At 41.4% G+C, this 21,520-nt stretch overlaps 1 non-coding gene across 1 annotated transcript; it reads right to left on the reverse strand.

The window, feature by feature from the left end:
* Positions 1 to 9,184: 9,184 nt before the first annotated feature.
* On the reverse strand, positions 9,185 to 9,287 carry LOC123393353. The gene has a single exon (XR_006608116.1). It is a non-coding gene; the product is annotated as a U6 spliceosomal RNA (small nuclear RNA).
* Positions 9,288 to 21,520: the final 12,233 nt, after the last annotated feature.

The following is a 21,520-nucleotide window of genomic DNA, read 5'->3' on the forward strand; positions in this document are numbered from 1 at the left end:
TTCCCCTCGCCCCCCTCCCGCGACTAGGGCGCTCGGCCTTGGCTCCGCCCCGACGGGCCCCGCCCTAGGGAACCAGGCCGCGGGTGGGGCCGCCGCGGGGGGTAGCTCCCAGGGGCAGGTGCCGCAGGGTCACACTCGCCCCGGGGGTTGCAAACCGCAAGCGAAAGTCGAGAGCGTCTGGAGCTTTTCCTCTAATCCGTTTTACACGGTGAAAACCGCAAAGCTGTCGCCTAGGCGGCCACTTTTTAATTGGGAGGCAAACAGACGAAAAACCAAAACAAACGCGCAAACTGACTCTTTTCCTCTGTTTTCTCCTCAACAAAAAGCCCGCTGTCTGGCGAAGAGGGAAACCGACAACCAGCGCTCACGGTTGCTCGCTTCGGGGCCCGGAGTGGGGCGCGCACGAGGCGGCCTGGATGGGGCCGCTCTCTGCATGCTCTCCCCCTCCGACCCCGACATCTCGCCGAGTGCATGTCCGATCGGGTCCCTGCTCTTCACCGGTCGCGCCGAGGCAATACTCTCCATGCAAGCCCCATCGTGCGTTTTCTCGTTGGTGCTGAAGGGCAGATGTGGGCACTTGGGTGTTGGAGGCTCCGAGCTCGAAAAATTGGCCCCAGGTCTAGATTCTTACGAAGCCGGGGCTGGAAGAGCCGGGGTTGGGACCGGCAGTCCAGGGGAGACCTCCAAGCGGAACAGAAAACACCTGCAGGCGCTCTTGGCGTCTCGCAGTTTCCCCTGGGGAAAAGCAGAAGTTGGTAGACACGCTGCGCGGCGCCAGAGCTAACTCTCAACTCACCGCCCGCCCTGCCTGGCGTGGGGGGTTTTGTTCTGCCCCTTGGGAAAGCCCCCAGAGAAGCAAGGAGAGCAGAGGGCACGGGAGCCCCGGGTGGGTGCGGGCGGACTGAGACCGTCTGGATCAGGTGGGCGGAGTCCCACGAGATGTGCTAAGTGTCCTGCGTGGACAATCATTTTTATTTTATTTTAATATTTTATTTTTATTTATTTTATTTTATTTTATTTTTGAAAATCCTTTTTAGTCAAACTTGTGGTCGTGGAGGTAGGAAAAGGGAAGGAAGTCAAAAGAAAGGAGGGGGGCAGACCTTTATTTTAAAAAAGGAAAACCAGGAAAATTGGTCAAATTGTGGAGAGGGAGGGAGGGAAGGAAGGAAGGATGGAGAAGACTGTCTTTCCTTGTTCTTAAAAGCTCCAGAACTTTTTTTCTTTAAAATTTCAAAATCAAAATACAGAGAGGCAGCCCTTCTTGGAGCATGTTTATGCAATTGAGCAATACTGCTCATTAGTTCACTTTTAAAGTATTTGCTAGGTTGAGCAGTTTTTAGAAGGTTCTTTCTCACCCAGCCCCAGTATGAAGCTCAACTCATTTTGATTTAAGATAAAAACTTCAGAAGAGAAAAATGTGTGTATTCATTGGTACATACATACACGTGCAACGAAGTTCCTATTCCTTTTAGTCTAAGACAAGAGATTCTACCGTAAATTATATGTGATGGCTTAGTTTTTTTTCTGGTATCCTCTTGTCACCAGAGAGGAGTACTAAATTATCTTTCTCTCCCCTCCCAATTAATAAATCTGCTGAGAGAGAGAAGAACTCTCATTATGAGAATGTGACTTTTCCCCCCTCTCTTTCTGGTTTTCTTTCTTTCTCACACATGAACCACACACAGAATATACATCATGTGCAGACTTCTCCCTAATCAGCCTGTAATGTATGATCTATAAATCCACACTCATGTTTTAAGTTTCCACTGAAGTTCAGAACACTGTTGAGGACCTACTTCGTTCTTCACCATGTGTACACTTCAGCAGGGATCTTTGGTAAATCAATAAAATGATTATCTTTGCTTTGAATTTCTTTGTGATTAAATGGAAGATAGCATCAGTGATCAATTTAAACAGTATTTTTTATATTGAATGTCAATGAGTAAAAAATGATCTATAGTTGTTCCAAATATTTAGATTGATGGCTTCTCGTTTGCAGTCATATTTGGCAAAACTACTTTTTATTAATGGAAAATTACTAAAAACATTGTATGCATTCCATGTAGAGAGGCTTATTCACTGAGCTTTACCTCTAACAACTTGAGCTATCTGGTTCAAATTACTTAAGTAATTTCAACTGAAGGAAGGGCTTGGAAAATTTGGAACTGTGGAATAATTTGTGTTTTGGTCTTTTCATGAAGCTTTAATTCAATCTGGTTTTTGTGAAAACTAAAACAATACAATAATCCCTTAAGTGATTTTGTGGAATAATGTGAATTTTTAAAAAAGATTTTATTTATTTATTTGATAGAGAGAGAGAGAGAGAGACATCAAGAACACAAGCAGGGGGAGTGGGAGAGGGAGAAACCGGTTTCCAGCTGAGCAGAGAGCCTGATGGGGGGCTCCATCGCAGGATCCTGGGATCATGACCTTAGCAGAAGACAGATGCTTAACGACTGAGCCACCCAGGTGCCCTAATGTGTAATTGTTAAGAAAAAAAAAAAAAGTATGCCCAAAGGATATTTAATGAAACTAGAGGAATACAAATATAACTGTTCTTAAGTTGTTTTTCTAGTGACTTTTCTCTGTCTCAAACGTAAGACATGTAGGACTCCAGAATATGCACTTTAATGTGTTCTGATAATAAGAAAACTATTGCTGGTTTTCTCAGGGGAGCACAGTTATCTAGGGGCAGTGCCAAAATCATTAGATAAGCATCATTTTTCCTCTCACATCATTGTTTACATGAAATTCCATTTTAGGAAATATGCAGGAATATCATATTTGTTTCAGAAGTTTGAAAATACAATAGAATTTGAAATATTGAAAATATGATTCTTAGTTGACGGTATCTTAGAAGTTGCAGAGGTATCTCTTTTTGAGATGAGTTTAATAATGACTGGCTTTAATAATGTTGGAATGTAAGGAAAAATTTCAATAGCAGGCAAAATGTGATGAATGGACACAAGGAACAATGAAGCTATTGACAAAACATGCCAACTTTTAGAATTCTATTTAAATTATTATTTTTCCTTCCAGTGCAGAGGAAGACACCCAAGTGCATCAATGTTCATCAGATGCAGGGTAATAAAAATGTGAGCGACAGTCAATGGACCGTGACTGTAATATGATTGTTAGCGTAGGTGTGTGAATGCATTGGAACATTCGTTCCTGTTTGAAGAAGGTTCTTGGTCCTCCGTGGTGATAGCGGAAGTTTGTAGAAAATTAAGGCCATGTAGGAGAAGAGGGCACAAAGGTTAAACCAAGAATAAAGCAAATTCAGTAATTAAAAAAATGACTTGTTTCTTATTTTAGATTTGACTTTTGTCCATTGTTCCTGCCAGCTGTTTAGATGAAATAAATAGAATATCACATAATAAGCAGATGCTCTGATACATTTTCTTCTTAAAGGGTCTGATTCCTGGCATCCAAAGAAGACTGGAATACAAGTTAGTATTAGAACTTGAATTTGTTCTGCCAGAGTGAAAATTGGTTCCATTAGGCGTCAGTCACAGAACTCTTACAGACCTGGCTCGGAACGTAGATATGATGCATCCAACTAGCTGAAATGATAAAGTCTTAAGTAATGCTAGATGTGCTTCGGGAAACCATCCAGAGGGTCTTAATTTTTTTTTAATGAAGGTTTTCTAATTTTATAGTCCTCATAAATCTGAAACAAGCCTAAATTAGGTCATCAGGGTAAGTGAAAACTTAATGCTTGTCCCTTTGTAGATAGCATAATAGAAATAACTTAACATGTGAAATACTCAATTGTGTGCAATCTTAAGGCAGGATTCTTCTCTGGACATTTTTTTGTACTTACTTGCCCATACTTCCTTCTCATTATAGATTTATAGTGCTCTGGAGAAACCCTTGGAAGAAGTGATATATCAGACAGACATTATATCCAAAAGCTTAAAAGTTAGTATCTGACTACATAAATAAAAATCTAAACAACAACCACAAAAAAGAAAATCAACTGTATCTTAGATGAACAATTATATCCAGTATATTAAGAGGAATGAGAAAAATGTGCATGTCATCCAAAAGTTCATAGTTTATTAAATATAGGAAGGTTTCAAATAAATTCATAATACACATGTGGATTTATATACATAAACACAATGATCTTTCATAAATAAAATTGACTGGAACTCCTGATATGTTTCTTATATGAAAATATTTTATAGCTTTCATTGAATAATTGTACATTATACGAATTTAAAAATTACTAGTGAGATATAGAATATTAGACAATAGAAAAATTAAAATAAATTGAAATTGTTTTAAATTTGTTATAGAAACCTGTTTTTGATTACTTTTTATTTGGAGCAGAAAACTGGTCAGCTTATTATTTAGCGCAATTTCTCCCTCTACGTATTTTGCTTTATTTACTTGTGAACAGATGTTATTAGCTAAGTTAACAGTACAGAATACAGTAATCATAAAATCTTAGAAGTAATGTTTTGACAAGAATAGTAATTCAGATTTAGAAGTATTTATGGACAACTCAGAAAGCTTATTTACTCTACTTATTTATTTAAAATATTTTATTTATTTATTTGACAGAGAGAGAGAGATCACAAGTAGGCAGAGAGGCAGGCAGAGGGGAGGGGGAAGCAAGTCCCCTGCTGAGCAGAGAGCCCGATGCGGGGCTTGATCCCATGACCCTGAGATCATGACCTGAACGAAAGTCAGAGGCTTAACCCACTGAGCCACCCAGGTGCCCCGAAAGCTTGCTTACTTTAGTTAATCTTTTTCTTATTCTTTCTTTCTTTAAAAAGATTTTGTTTATTTGCCAGAGAGGAAGAGATCACAAGTAGGCAGAGAGGCAGGCAGAGAGAGAGGTGGAAGCAGGCTCCCTGCTGAGTAGAGAGTCCAATGCAGGGCTCGATCCCAGGACCCTGAGAACATGACCCGAGCAGAAGACATAGGTTTAACCCACTGAACCACCCAGGCACCCCTTGTTTTCTTATTCTTGACTTGCCACCGATTAATTTTTTTTGTCTATAAATGGCAGATACCTATATTTTCAAGACACGTAAAAACAGATGTTTTCTTCCACGATTTTTGTAATTTGGGACTTGAAATGAGCCAGTCCAAATTCTGTAACAACTGGTTAAAAATAGACGAAGGAAGAAGTTTGCATTTATTTTGCCAATGAAGAAAAACATTGAGGAACAGTCCTCTGAATAAGTGTAAGTGTTAGTAGTTCTTACAAGATGCCTGTTAGTTCCAAAAATCATTGAGCAACAAAAAAGTCCCCATTAAAAGTTAATGGCCACCTGGCTGTTTAAAAGGAGTTCTGTAGACTTTACCAGAAGCTGCGTGTCAGAGCCTAGCTCTTCCCCAGGTTTTCTCTCCTCCTGCATTTGCAGGAGATTGCTTTGCCCTGTGGGAGTGTTGCTCTTCCCAATAGTGTGGAAAAAAAAAAAAGCAATAGGCAGTTTCAGGAGTGTTGCCTTTGACAGCGTGTCTCAGGGGACATAATATTCTAGGTGGCAATTGGCCAAAATAAGTAGGAAACTGAGGGGAGCTGCCAAGCTATACTGCTGTTGAAAGTGCTGCCATAACGAAGTAGAAAGAGGAAGGAAAGTTTTTCCATGAAAAACGAACGAGAAACTGAATGGCTAGTGGCAAGGGAGAAGGACTGGGGTGTGGGTGTGCAAAGGGAAGGATAAAGATTTGTAGATCTTTATAACAATCTTATAAAAAATGTTGTCTGAGGGGCACCTGGGTGGCTCAGTGGGTTAAGCCTCTGCCCTTGGTTCAGGTCACCATCTCGAGTCCTGGGATGGAGCCCTGCGTCAGGCTCTCTGCTCAGCAGGGAGCCTGCTTCCCACCGTCTCTCTGCCCGTCTCTCTGCCTACTTGTGATCTCTCTCTCTGTCAAATTAAAAAAAAAAAAAAAAAAGCTGACTGAGAGTATGTTTTATAAAAATTTTTTATAACAAAGCTATCTGATTGATTTGAATATTGCTTTCCTTCATGCTTGAAACATCGGGGTCTTATCATTAACAACACATTTATCTGAGCTATGAAGATAATATAATGTGGAATCCCAACAGTTTTCTCAACGGTCACAAGTTTGGCCCATGCCAGAATGCACAGCCCTCTGTAATGTGATTTTGCTGCTCCCATCCAGAAGCAGAATCCATTCTCCAGCCCCTGTAATGTCAGGTTGGCCTTTGTGACTTACTGGGACAGGTGTGATGTGGTGAGAGTGCTGTTGGGCAAATTCTACAATGTAGGCCTCGAAAAGCTTGGTGGCTTCCACCTTTGTCCTCTGGAATCTCAGGCCACCAAGAAGCCTGGGATGAAAGAGCAGGAGGAGAGGGGCCCAGATGTCTCAGCAATTCCTACTGAGCCCAGCCCCCAGCACACCCACTCGCTGAACGCAGCTACATGGACGAGCTCAGGTGAAATCAGCAGAAGAACTACACAGCCAACAGAATCATGAAGAATCGTAAGTCATGGTTGACTTAAGCCACTGAGCGTTGAGGGGGCCTGTTACACAGCGAAAGATAACCATCCTTGTCTTGTCTGTAATTATCATGATCATACATCGTTGAGAGAGAATTTGTTGATACAGCAAGTGTTCACATCAAGAGCTCTCAGTTGTTGGTTTTCTTTTTTTTTTTTTTAAGAGCCTGAGTTAGCCTACTAAAGTCCTTTCAGGTCCAAGGCTATGATCTTTGATCTTGTAATGCCATTTGATTGTCATCCTGGAAGTTGGTGGGATTTAAGAAAATCACATTATTTTATATCATCCACAGAGCAACCCAGTGAAGCAGGCTTGTTCTCTACATGCGAAGGTTGAGTGCACAGGTGCCAGAACGCAAAAAGGTGTGGAGACCACTGTGTGGCTTGAGAAGGGACATCCCTGAGGAGACATAAATGAACCTCTTTTTTTTTTTTTTTTCCTATTTGGAGAATGAAGAGGGCCTATTAGAGGATTTCTGAAGTTGCCCTCATCATGGCGGAAGTCTCAGACTGGGCCACATGAATCAGAGCCAGTGGAGGGGAAAACAGAGCTGATACCAACAGGAACAGAAGCTGAGAGAAACCAGCTGCCTGAGACCTAGGCATCTGGATTGCATGGAAAGCCATTCATTTACTCCATTCATTCAACAATAATTTGCTGAGTGTCTTTTCTTTCAGGAGAGAGAAGGTGCTGGAGATGCAGTGGTGGGTAAATCCCACAAAGCCGTGCTGCTGTGGGAGTTATTCTGGTAGGAGGCTTATGACAACAAGTAAGTGAACAGTCTGATAATAGAGAGGAATGCTACAAAACGAGTAAAAGTAATATAATAACAAGTGATAGCGTTAAGTGTGGAGGGCGCCCGAGAGTAGGTGGTCAGGGAAGGCTTCTCTGAGCTGACCTTTGACCGACGTGGGTTTGTATCCTGGTACTGCTATCTATTAGCTATGTGACAGGAGAAAACCAAGTAACCCTCTGAGTCTCAGTTTTTTTATCTGTTAAGTGGGGATAACCAAGAAGAACTTGTTGAGTAGAATCAATTAACTAGTGCACGTAAAATGTCTCATACAGATAAGGCTCTCCATAATGATCAATTTCTTTTAACTCCTCTCTCTTCCAAGTGATGTGACAAGCTTAAGCATGGTTCCAGTGTTCTTCCGTCGGGGGGAATTGGGTGGAATAATTCTTCATTGTGCAGGACTGCGTGTGTGAGTCGCTGGACATTGAGCAAATTGGGCCCCCACCAACTCATTTTGACAACTCTAAAACCATCCTGTATGGGTTAGCTTTTGCTAAATAACAAATCATCCAAACTTAGTGGCTTAAAATGTAAAGCATTTATTGTTTCTCACGAGGTAATAGGTGGGCTATGGGTGTTCTAGTCTGAGCCAGACTGAATGGTCCAGAATAGTCCCCCTCATATGTCCCAAGCCTCAGCTGAGACCGCTGGGGTGGCTGGGTCTCTACTTATCTTCAAGGGGGCTCCCCTGAACTTTTTTGTGGTTACAGCACTATCAGCAGTGAGAGAAAGCAAGCTCCAATACAGAAGCATTTTTCAAGCCTCTGCTTAATTCGCCTGTGCTAGTGTCCTGTTGGCCAAAGCAAGCCACGTGACCAAGCTTAGATTCAAAAGGGAGCAAAATGGACTCCAACTGTTTATGGAAGAAACTGCAAAGTCACTTAGTAAAAGGACATACATTCAGCTATGAGAAGAACCTGTGGCCATTTTTCATTTTTGTAGTTTATCAAAGTCCTGCTCTGGTGACAAATTATTCACATTTTTCCCACGTGTGAAATATGCTTATTCTTACCCCAAGACCCTCAAAACTCTTGTGCCGATGATTGCAGCAGATTTAACTTCACTAACATTTGATCTGTGCCAGATCTTAATGTGGCTAAGGGTGCAGCATGGGGTGAAGCCATTTTCTTTTCAATTGTGGTAAAATATGCATTACATAAAATTTACCATTTTAGCCATTTTAAAGTATATAGTTCAGCGGTGTTAAGTACATTTACATTGTTCTACAACTGTCATAGCCATCCATCTCTAGAGCTTTTTTCATCTTGGAAAACTAGAACTGCACACCTGGAGCACTGACTGGCTGGCTCAATTGGTAGAGCAAGCAACTCTTAATCTCGGTATTGTGGGTTCGAGCCCCATGTTGGAGATTACTTAAAAAAAAAAAAACAAAACACTTTAAAAAATCTCCCCAACAATTCTGTACTCATTAAACAATAACTTCCTACGGCCCTCCCCTCAAACCCTTTGTTAACCCCCCGGACAGCCACCATTTTATTTTCTGTCTCTACCTATTTGACTACCCTAAATCTCTCACATAAGTGGAATCATAACGGTATTTATCCTTTTGTGACTAGTTTATTTTATTTAGCATAATGTCTTCAAGTGTCTTTCTTTTAATTTTTATTTTTAAAGATTTTATTTATTTATCTGAGAGCGAGAACATGGATGGGGGTGGGCAGAGTGAGAGGGTGGAACAGGCTCCATGCTGAGCAGGGAGCCCAACACAGGGGTAGATCCCAGGACCCTGGGGTCATGACCCGAGCCAAAGGCAGACATTCATCTGTCTGAGCCACCCAGGCGCCTCTGTTGTCAAGTGTCATCCATGTTGAAACATGTATCAGAATTGTCATCTTATTTATTTATTTAATTTCAATTTGAGTATAGCTGGCATACAATGTTACAAAAAACATGGAATACTTAACAAATGTGTGTGTTTTCCTTGCCCAGGGACCATGTTAATCTTCTCTGTATTATTTCAATTTTACTTTTTATAAGATTTATTTATTTATTTATAAATATTTGATTTATTTATTTGAGAAAGACACTGTGTGTTTGTGCACAAGTCAGTGGGCAGCAGAGGGACAAACAAACTCCCTATAGAACGTGGAGCTGGACTCGGGGCTCCATCCCAGGACCCTGAGATCATGACCTGAGCCAAAGTTAGACACTTACCTGACTGAGCCACCCAGGCATCCTTAATGATTTATTTATATATTTGAGAGAGAGAAAGAGAGAGAGAGAAAGAATCTCAAGCAGACCCCCTCTGAGCCTAGAGCCTAATGGGGCTCGACCTCATTACACTGAGATCACCACTGGAGGCAAAATCAAGAGTCTGGTGCCCCATCAACTGAGCCACCTATTACCCCTTATTTTGATTTTAATATAGGTGTCATAAACATCACCATTTTCCTGTTTAAAGCTGAATCATTTTTCATGTATGTATATACCAAATTTTATTTACTAATTCTTCTTTTTAAAATTAACATATAATGTATTATTTGTTTCAGGGGTACAGGTCTGTGAATCATTAGTCTTACACAATTCATTGCTCTCACCACAGCACTTACCCTGCCCAAAGTCATAGCTCAGCCACCCCACCCCTCCCACGACCACCCGCCCAGCAACCCTCAGTTTGTTTCCTGAGATTAAGAGTTTCTTATGGTTTATCTCCCTCCCCATTCCCATCTTGTTTCATTTTTTTTCCTCCCTGCCTCCCACGACCCCCCTCCCTGACTCTCAAATTCCTCATATCAGAGAGATCATATGAGAATTGTCTTTCTCTGATTGACTTATTTCATTTAGCATATTACCCTCTAGTTCTACCCACAGCATTGTAAATGACAAGATTCCTTTTTTGATGGCTGAGATTATATATATATATATATATTATATATATATATATATACCACTCATCTTTATCTATTCATCTGTTGATGGACATCTAGGTTCTTTCCACAATTTGGCTATTGTGGACATTGATGCTATAAACATTTGGATGCATGGGCCCTTTTGGATCACTACATTTGTATCTTTAGGGTAAAGATACCTAGTAGTATGGTTGCTGGGTTGTAGGGTAGCTCTATTTCCAACTTTTTGAGGAACCTCCATATTGTTTTCCAGAGTGGCTACACCACCTTGCATTCTCACCAACAGTGTAGGAAGGTTCCCCTTTCTCTGTGTCCTTGCCAATATCTGTCATTTCCTGACTTGTTAATTTTAGCCATTCTGACTGGTTTGAGGTGGTATCTCACTGTGGTTTTGATTTGTATTTCTCTGAAGCTGAGTGAGGTGGAGCACTTTTTCATGTGTCTGTTGGTCATTTAGATGTATTCTTCGCAGAAATATCTGTTCATGTCTTCTGGCCATTTCTTTTTGGAGTATTTGATCTTCAGATGTTGAGTTTGTAGGTTCCTTTTTTTTTTTTTTAATGATTTTATTTATTTGTTTTCTAGAGATCATAAGTAGGCAGAGAGAATGCAGAGAGAGAGAGAGAGGAGGAAACAGGCTCCCTGAAGATCAGAGAGACCGATGTGGGGCTCAATCCCAGGCCCCTGGGATCATGACCTGAGCTGAAGGCACAGGCTTTAACCCACTAAGCCACCCAGGTTCTCCTTGATAAGTTCGTTATACATTTTGGACACCAGCTCTTTATCTGATATGTCATTTGCAAATATCTTCTCCCATTCTGTCAGTTGTCTTTTGGTTTTGTTGACTAATTCCTTTGCTGTGCAAAAGCTTTGGATCTCGATGAAGTCCCAATAGTTCACTTTTACCCTTGCTTCCCTTGCCTTTGGTGATGTTTCTAGGAAGAAGTTGCTGTTGCTGAGGTCAAAGAGCTTGCTGTCTGTGTTCTCCTCAAGGATTTTGATGGATTCCTGTCTCATATTGAGGTCTTTCCTCCATTTGGAGTCTATTTTTGTGTGTGGTGTAAGAAAATGGTCCAGTTTCATTCTTTTGCATGTCGCTGTCCAATTTTCCCAACACCACTTGTTGAAGAGGCTGTCTTTTTTCCATTGGACATTCTTTCCTATTTTGTTGAAGATTAGTTGACCATAGAGTTGAGGGTCCATTTCTGGGCTCTCTATTCTGTCCCATTGATCTGTGTGTCTGTTTTTGTGTCAGTACAATACCATCTTGATGATCACAGCTTTGTAATAGAGCTTGAAGTCTGGAATTGTGATGCCACCAACTTTGGTTTTCTTTTTCAACATTCCTCTGGCTATTCTGGGTCTTTTCTGGTTCCATATAAATTTTAGGATTATTTGTTCCATTTCTTTGAAAAAAGCTGATGGGATTTTGATAGGAATTGCACGAAATGCATAGATTGCTTTAAGTAGCATAGACAATATTTGTCTTCGAATCCCTGAACATGGAGCATTTTTCCAGTTCTTTGTGTCTTCCTCAATTTCTTCCATGAGTACTCTATAGTTTTCTGAGTACAGATTCATTGCCTCTTTGGTTAGGTTTATTCCTGGGTATCTTATGGTTTTGGGTGCAGTTGTTAATGGGATCAGCTCCTTAATTTCTCTTTCTTCTGTCTTGCTGTTGGTGTATAGAGATGCAGCTGATTTCTATGCATTGCTTTTATACCCTGACACTTTACTGAATTCCTGTATGAGTTCTAGCAGTTTTGGAGTGGAGTCTTTTGGGTTTTCCACATAAAGTATCATATCATCTGTAAAAAGTGAGAGTTTGACTTCTTCTTGGCCGATTCTGATGCTTTTTATTTCTTTTTGTTTTCTGATTGCTGAGGCTAGGACTTCTAATAGAATAGTAGTGATGATAGTGGACAGCCCTGCCATGTTCCTGACTTTAGGGGAAAAGCTCTCAGTTTTTCTCCATTGAGAATGACATTTGCTGTGGGTTTTTCATAGACAGCTTTGATGACATTGAGGTATGTACCCTCTATGCCCTCACTGTGAAGAGTTTTGATCAAGAAAGGATGCTGTACTTTGGCAAATTCTTTTTCAGCATCTATTAAGAGTATCATATGGTTTTTGTTCTTTCTTTTATTAATGTATTGTGTCACATTGATTGATTTGCAGATGTTGAATCAACCTTGCAGCCCAGGAATAAATCCCCCTTGGTTGTGGTGAATAATCCTTATTTATTTATTTATTTTTAAAAAAGATTTTATTTATTTATTGGACAGACAGATCACAAGTAGGCAGAGAAGCAGGCAGGAAGAGAGAGGAGGAAGCAGGCTCTCCGCGGAGCAGAAAGCCCAATGCAGGGCTCGATCCCAGGACGCTGGGATCATGACCTGAGCCGAAGGCAGAGGCTTTAACCCACTGAACCACCCAGGCGGCCTTTTTTTTTTTTTTAAGATTTTATTTATTTATTTGATAGACAGAGATTACAAGTAGGCAGAGAGGCAGGGAGGGAGAGAGGAAAAAGCAGGTTCCCCACGAGCAGAGAGCCCGATGTGGGGCTTGATCCCAGGACCCTGAGACCATGACCTGATCTGAAGGCAGAGGCTTTAACCCACTGAGTCACCCAGGCACCCCCGTGAATAATCCTTTTAATGTACTGTTGGATCCTTTTGGCTGCTACTTTAGTGAGAATTTTTGCACCCATGTTCATCAGGGATATTATTGGTCTGTAATTCTCCTTTTTGATGGGGTCTTTGTCTGGTTTTGAGATCATGGTAATGCTGGCTTCATAAATGAGTTTTGAAGTTTTCCTTCCATTTCTATTTTTTGGGAACAGTTCCAGGAGAATATGTATTAATTTTTCTTTAAATGTTTGGTAGAATTTCCTTGGGAAGCCATCTGGCCCTGGCCCTGGGCTCTGCCCTGATTGTCCTGGACAATCCTTATATCAGATAAGTTAGATTTTTAAGGGCCGCCTGGGTGGCACAGTGGGTTAAGCCACTGCCTTCGGCTCAGGTCATGATCTCAGGGTCCTGGGATCGAGTCCCACATCGGGCTCTCTGCTCAGCAGGGAGCTTGCTTCCCTCTCTCTCTCTCTCTGCCTGCCTCTCCATCTACTTGTGATCTCTCTCTGTCAAATAAATAAATAAAATCTTTAAAAAAAAAGTTAGATTTTTAAGCTAAAGACTATAATAAGAGATGAGGAAGGTCATTATATCATACTTCAAAGGTCTATCTAACAAGAAGAGCTAAGTCGGCTGGTTAGCTCAGTTGGTTAGAGCGTGGTGTTGATAACAAGAACTAACAATTCTAAATATCAATGCCCCTAACATGGGAGCAGCCAATTATATAAACCAATTAATAACAAAAATCAAAGAAATTCATCAACAATAATACAATAATAGTAGGGTACTTTAACACCTCCTCACTGAAATGGACAGATCATCTAAGCAAAAGATCAACAAGGAAATAAAGGCTTTAAATGACACACTGGACCGATGGACATCATAGATATATTCAGAACATTCCATCCCAAAGCAACAGAGTATACATTCTTCTCTAGCACACATGGAACATTCTCCAGAATAGATCACATCATGGGTCACAAATCAGGTTTCACCTGGTACCAAAAGATTAGGATCATTCACTGCATATTTTCAGACTACAATGCTTGGAAACTAGAACTCAATCTCAAGAGGAAATTTGGAAAGAACTCAAATACATGGAGGATAGAGAGCATCCTTCTAAAGAATGAATGGCTTAACCAGGAAATTAAAGAAGAATTAAAAAATTTATGGAAACAAATGAAAATGAAAACACAACTGTTCAAAATCTTTTGGACACAGCAAAGGCAGTCCTGAGAAGAAAGTATGTAGTGATACAAGACATTCTCAAGAAATAAGAAAGGTCTCAAGGACACAACCTAACCCTACACCTAAAAGAGCTGGAGAAAGAACAGCAAAAAAAGCCTAAACCCAGTAGGAGAAGAGAAATAAAAAAGATCAGAGCAAAAATCAATGAAATAGAAGCCCAAAGAACAGTAAAACAGATCAACAAAACTAGGAGCTGGTTATTTGAAAGAATTGATATGATTGATAAGTTCATGGCCAGACTTATCAAAAGGAAAAGGGAAAGGACCAAAATTGATAAAATCATGAATGAAAGAGGAAATATCACAGCCCCTTTCTTTCTTTCTTCTTCTGGGATCCCAATTATTCTAATATTGTTTCATTTTATGGTATCACTTATTTCTCGAATTCTCTCCTCATGATCCAGTAGTTGTTTATCTCTCTTTTTCTCAGCCTATTTATTTTCCATCATTTGGTCTTCTATATCACTAACTCTCTTTCTTGCCTCATTAATCCTAGCAGTAAGAGCCTCCATTTTTTACTGTAGCTCATTAATAGCTTTTTAAAAAAAAATTTATTTATTTATTTGACAGAGAGAGATCACAACTAGGCAGAGAGGCAGGCAGAGAGAGAGAAGGAAGCAGGCTCCCCGCTGAGAGGAGAGCCTGATGCGGGGCTCAATCCCAGGACCCTGAGATCATGACCTGAGCTGAAGGCAGAGGATTTAACCCACTGAGCGACCCAGGCGCCCCAATAGCTTTTTGATTTCAACTTGGTTGCAGTTCTTTTATTTCTGCAGAAAGAGACTTTATTTCTTCAGAAAGGGATTCTCTAGTATTTTCTACACTTTTCTGAAGCCCAGCTAGCATCTTTATAATTGTCATTCTGAACTGTAGTTCTGACATCTTACTAATGTCCCTATTGATTAGGTCCCCAGCAGTTGCTACTGCCTCTTGTTCTTTTTTCTGAGGTGAATTTTTCTGCCTTGTCATTTTGTCCAGGGAAGAATAGATGAATGAAATAACAAAATGCTAAAAGGGTAACAACGATCCCAGAAAAATATATACTAACCAAATCAGAAGAGACCCAAAACTAGGGGGAGAAGAAAGGAAAGAAAAAAAGTATGATTAGGCTGGTGACTAGAACAGAGCCACACACTTGATTTTGGGTATGTTTTGGTCTGTGAGAAGAAATTGCCTCACAAAATTTTAAAGAAAGAAAAACTTATATTTATATAAAAATAAGGGTAATCATGATGAAGGGATGGAATATGGCTGTAAGGTGGGAACTTTAAAAATATTTTAGAAAAGAATTGATAAGATAAGAAGTTGGTTGAAAAAAGAAAAAAAAAAAAAAGGAAAAATGTGATCAGCCTGGAGACCAGAAGAAAGCCATATCCTAGATTTAGGGTATATTTTGGTCTGTTAGAAGAAACTGTATCCCAATGTCCTCCATGTTATTTGTTATGCTCCACAAATAAGTGAAACCATATGATAATTGACTCTCTCTGCTTGACTTGTTTCACTCAGCATAATTTCTTCCAGTCCCGTCCATGTTGCTACAAAAGTTGGGTATTCATCCTTTCTGATGGAGGCATAATACTCCATAGTGTATATGGACCACATCTTCCTTATCCATTCTTCCGTTGAAGGGCATCTTGGTTCTTTCCACAGTTTGGCGACCGTGACTATTACTGCTATAAACATTGGGGTACAGATGGCCCTTCTTTTCACTACATCTGTATCTTTGGGGTAAATACCCAGTAGTGCAATTGTAGGGTCCTAGGGAAGCTCTATTTTTAATTTATTAAGGAATCTCCACACTGATCTCCAAAGTGGCTGCACCAACTTGCATTCCCACCAACAGTGTAAGAGGGTTCCCCTTTCTCCACATCCTCTCCAACACACATTGTTTCCTGTCTTGCTAATTTTGGCCATTCTAACTTGTGTAAGGTGGTATGTCAATGTGGTTTTAATTTGAATCTCTCTAATGGCTAGTGATGATGAACATAACAAATAACATGGAGGACATAGGGAGATGGAGAGGAGAAGGGAGTTGAGGGAAATTGGAAGGGGAGGTGAACCATAAGAGACTATGGACTCTGAAAAACAATCTGAGGGTTTTGAAGGGGGCGGGTGGAAGGTTGGGGAAGCCAGGCAGTGGGTATTAAGAAGGGCACATATTGCATGGAACAGTGGGTGTGGTGCAAAAAACAATGAATTCTGTCACACTGAAAAGAAATTAAAAAAAAAAAAAAAAGAAGCTGTATCCCAAAATTTTAAAGAAAGAAAAACTTATGTGTATAAAAAAAAATAAGGTAAAATACAATGTAGGGATAGAATATGAGTATAAAAATGAAAATTAAAAGATTTTTAAAAAGGTATTAATAAGATAAAATGTTAAAATAGGAGAGAGGAAACATTCAAAAAAGAGAAAAGAAAAAATAACAAAGATTTAAAAAATTTAACTTTGAAAGATTAAAGAATCATGGGGGAAAAGTCCTGAATTCTATATGCTGTATTCCTCTAGCACTGCTGTTTTGCAGTTCTCATTGATCAGTAAACTTGGTCTTGGCTGGATGTTTTTGCTGAACTTCTGTGGGAGGGGCCTGTTGCCCCGTAATTCTCAAATTCTCTTTGCCTGGAGGCGGAATTGCACTGACCTTGCCAGGGGCTGGGCTAAGTAATCTGGGTGGTTTGCTTTGGGGAGCTTTTGTTCCCTGAACACTTTCCGTAGAGCTCTGGAGGATGGGAATGAAGATGGCGGCTTCCCAACCTTCGGCTGGAGGAGGCGAGAGAGCTCGGGCCCCACTCCTCAGTGTACCCTCGGAGAAAAGCAGTCAATCCCTTGGAGAAAAGCAGTTAATCCCTCCCGTGTCTTTGGTCTCCAGCCACGCTCTGTGCTCACCCAGCCTGTGACCAAGCATTTCTATCTTTGGCGCACGGTTTGTTTGTTTTTTACGGATTTTATTTATTTATTAATGAGAGAGAGACCACAAGTGGGAGTGGGAAGGGGCAGAGGGAGAGAGAGAAGCAGACTTCCTGCTGAGCAGGGAGCCTGATTCAGGCCTCAGTCCCAGGACCCTGGGATCATGACCTGAGCCAAAGTCAGATGCTTAACCCACTAAGCCACCCAGGTGCCCCCATTCTTCTGTTGATAAACTTCTGAGTTGCTTCCACATTTTGGCTATTGTTGATAATGCTGCTCTGAATATGGGAGGGCAAATATCTGTTTGTATCACTACTTTCAATTCTTTTTATTCCTAGAAGTGAATTACCATATGATATATTATCATATGGTAATTCTATTTTTAATTTTTCCAAAGAACTGCCGCATATGGCTATTTTTTTTTTCTTTTTGCATAAAGCTATCCTTAATCCAAAGATCAGTGAGTTAAAAAGGCATGTTACCTGCTCCCTAGCCACCTAATGAACACTTCTGTTCAAAAAGAGGAAGTACAGCACAACAAAAAGGAAGTACAGGAAAAACATAGCAATCGTTGTTTCATAGTATTTCTTTCTTTCTTTTTTTAAGTAATCTCTGCACTCAATATGGAGCTTGAGTTTATAACCCCGAAATCATGAGTTGCATGCTCTCCTGACTGAGGCAGACAGGCACCCCTGGTTCAGAACACTTCTGATACCCAACTAGGCACATGGTGCCAGATCCCCTTACTCTGGGGATAGGGACCGTTTCCTAATTAGAGCCTGCATGGAGGACTACTTGCTAATTCACTGTTCTTTGAGGCTTTTCATTCCATTCTCAGGGATCTTGGCTCTACTTTCTGAAATATCCTAGTTTTCATAAAAATAAATTGTGTCTGGGGTGCCTGAGTGGCTCAGTCAGTTAAGCATCTGCCTTCGACTCAGGTCATCATCCCAGGGGTCCTGGGATGGAGCCCTGGATCGGGCCTTCCTGCTCAGTGGGGAGCCTGCTTCTCCCTCTGCTGCTCCCCCTGCTTGTGCGCTCTCTCTCTTTCACTCTCTGACAAATAAATAAACAAGATCTTTAAAAAAATGGCTTGTGTTTGTAGCTGGGCTGTATTCTCAGCCTGCTTCCTATTCATGGAGACCTGGGGGCTTAGAGCACTACTTGGAATTTGGACAATCTCAGTCTCTTTCAGTCTGAGCTGACAGAAGTCCCTTAAAAATGTTGTAGGCTTTCGGGGCACCTGGGTGGCTCAGTGGGTTAAGGCCTCTGCCTTCGGCTCAGGTCGTGATCCCAGGGTCCTGGGATCGAGCCCCGCATTGGGCTCTTTGCTTGGCAGGGAGCCTGCTTCCTCCTCTCTCTCTGCCTGCCTCTCTGCCTACTTGTGATCTCTGTCTGTCAAATAAATAAATAAAATCTTTAAAAAAAAATGTTGTAGGCTTTCTATATGTCAGATTTATAGTGTACTCCATGAGATAAAACTTATATCCACAATTCTTTTCAAGATAGGCCCACCCTTTAGACTTGTTCATAGCTATTTTGAAATTAGCCCTCTTTGGGACCATGTCCTTAGGATTCCTGGAAGCCCTTTTGTCTAATGAAGAGAGTGTACTAGGAATCACCACAAATGTTTCTGAGATTTTAGCCAAGGGCTCTATAGCCAAACCTTCAATATGATCTTCCTCTGGAGGCTGTTTCTTCCTCTGAGAATCCATTGCTGCCTGGATCAACTAGAGATGTAAAACAGTTTTGTTTTCCAACATAAGCAAGTCCTGGATTTTCTGTTTCTTCTAAATTCCTCTTGCAAACTCGAGTTCCTTCTTTTGTTCCCCTCTCTCTGCAAGCACTTTATCACGTGCCGCTAGGATTAACCTACTGGGACTTCCGACATTCAGCTTGGAAATCACTGTAGCTAGATCCAAAAGTTTATGAGCTGCATTTTCTGTCTTTTGTGTTTCCACAGGTGACAGTCTTGCCAATCGTCTTACTGCTGCGTAACACAAATCATCCTTGCACTCTCCCACTACTTTTCCAATCTATGCCTATGATCCCTTCACTGTTGTTCCAGCCTTTGCTCACAGTTTCCTTCTGCTTTTCCAGCCTCTACCCGTTGCCCGTCCCCAAACCGGATGCATGTCTGGTAGGTCTTGTTCTGGCTGCCCTTCACGCATGGTACCAGTAATGGTATCAGCGAAGAGTTCAATTGGGGAAACAGAGCCATCCAAAACATTATGGAGAGAAGGCATTAGGAATTCGAGACATTACACAAATGTTAGAGAAACCAGGGACATGGAAGTCTGGAAGGGGAGCTGAAGGATCAAAAGAAGAGTCATTGCCCAGTCTGCCTACAGCTGGACACGTTGGAGCTGCCGAGAAATCTGAGAGGCCCAGATGCCTGGGTGGTTCAGTTGGTTAAGTGTCTGCCTTTGACTCAGGTCATGACCTTGGGGTCCTGGGACTGAGCCCTGAATCAGGGAGCCTGCTTCTCCCTCTCCTTCTGCCTGCCACTCCCCCTGCTTGCACTCCCTCTATGACAAATAAATAAATAAAATCTTAAAAAAAAATTAAAACAAAACAAACAAAATCAAGATGTCAACCACTGTGCTCAGTCCCTGAAATGGGACCACAAAGGGAGAGCTCAAAGACAGGTTGTTTCGAAGCTGTGGCCTCTGTGAGTCTGCCACCGTGCATCACATCAGTCTGGGAGTAGGCCTGGACTGCTGCTGGTCTCAGGGCCAATGGTTGAGAAGACACAGAGGGAAGGAGACTGATAACAAGCCGACGCCTGCCAGATACCTTGGGGTCTGTCCTTTGCCTCATCTGACTGTAGACCTCCTGAAGATAATGGCTGTTGTCTCATGTCTGCCTTTCAAATTTCACTCAAGTGCTTCTTCTGGCCAGATTTAACTAGGAAGGCGGAGAGAAGGGAATTCTGGGAACCGTACTGAACAAGTTGGTACTAGCCCAATCCCGTACACACTGCATGCGTTTTTCCATGCCTTATGGGGAAATGGTACCACTTTTTTGTGAGAGGGTCTGTTGTGAGAGGTATAGAGGTACAGAGATCTAGGCATTTATGTGTGGGTTGGAGGTTGGAGGTAGAACGAGATGTGCGAGGGATAGTGCTATCATGGTTTTGAGTGATCCAGTTCTATTTCCTGCTGGAAAACAGAAGCCAGCCTACTATTCCTGGTGTCTAAGACTTATCTACAGCTGTGGTTTCCAACACTTGGTTTACATGAACCTCTAGGCCCACTGTCATCTGTCTCTGTTAAAACTGGTCTTATGAAGACTACTAATGACCTGCTTGGTGCTAAACCCAATGGACACTTTTTGGATTTTATCATATGTAATTTGGGGTTGGTCAGGGGAGTATGAATGGTCAATCATTTCCTCCTTCATGTTCTTTCTTTCTTGGTTCTTAGGATGGATTATTCTTTCGAGAATTCTTTTATTCTGTCCGTACCTTAAATATTTGTGTTAGGGGTATAGGCAGGGCTCTCTCCTACTTGGTGGTGGTCTGGAGCAGGCTCACCACAGCTCTCAGGAACCAATGGGATGCATCTCTTCATTAGTTCACCTTCCATGATGACAAGTTGGTCATTTGAAATTGACCGCAGTGGGAGTATTTACACCACAGACATCAGCAACTGCTGCAATCAGAACTTCTCTTACTAGGGAGCTGACTGGGAAACACTTTAATAGCAGCACATAAGTGCTTCTAGACTGGCCCTTCACACTCTCCCGGGATAATCCGCAGTTATAGTTTCAAGCACTGTCTCTGTATTGATGCCTCTCACATCTTTCATCTCCAGTTAAGATCTGTCTTGAGGCCCAGCTTTTCAAATACCTTCTGGCTTCCTCTGGCTGTTCCACAAGCATATCATATTTCCCCTTAAAATAGCTCTTTTCTTTTTTTTAATCGTCTGTCTTAGTGAGTGGCACTATCCTTGCCCTGTTTTTCACCTCTCATCTCCCCACCCCTTATTCAAACAATTATCATCAAATATTCATCTGGTATGCTCAATTACTACTCAAGTCTTTCTAAAATCCAGCTGCTTTGCTGGGTACCCATTGCAGCAACCCTGCGTCAGGGTTTCTCTACCAGATCATTGCAACGGCTTCCAAACTGACTTTCCTGCCTTTGGTCTTCCCTCCTCCCAGTCTGTTCTCTATGCTGTAGCCAGAATGATCTTCCAGAAGCACGGATATGATCACGTGACTCCCTTGTTTAAAACCCATCACTGACTTCCCACTGCTGTCAGGTTAAAAGTCAACTTTAATTTACATGGTGCACACATACTCTACGATAACCCCTTGCTTACCTCATGGCTTACTATGACTTCCCCAGAGGTAATTTTTCTTTAATTCTTTTTAAAGAATTATATTTATTTATTTATTTGAGAGAGTGCACAAGCAGGGGTTGCTGCAGATAGAAAGGGAGAAGCGGGTTCTTCACTGAGCAGGGAGCCCCTTGCAGGGCTGCATCCCAGGACCCTGGAATCATGACCCAAGATGAAGGCAGATGCTTAACCAACTGAGCCACCCAGGTGCCCCTTTTCTTTTTTTCTTTTTTTTAAATTTATTCA

The sequence above is a fragment of the Mustela putorius genome, unplaced genomic scaffold (assembly GCF_011764305.1).
Source record: "Mustela putorius furo isolate JIRA1106 unplaced genomic scaffold, ASM1176430v1.1 tig00000827_pilon_pilon_pilon, whole genome shotgun sequence".
Taxonomy (NCBI): Eukaryota; Metazoa; Chordata; class Mammalia; order Carnivora; family Mustelidae; genus Mustela; species Mustela putorius.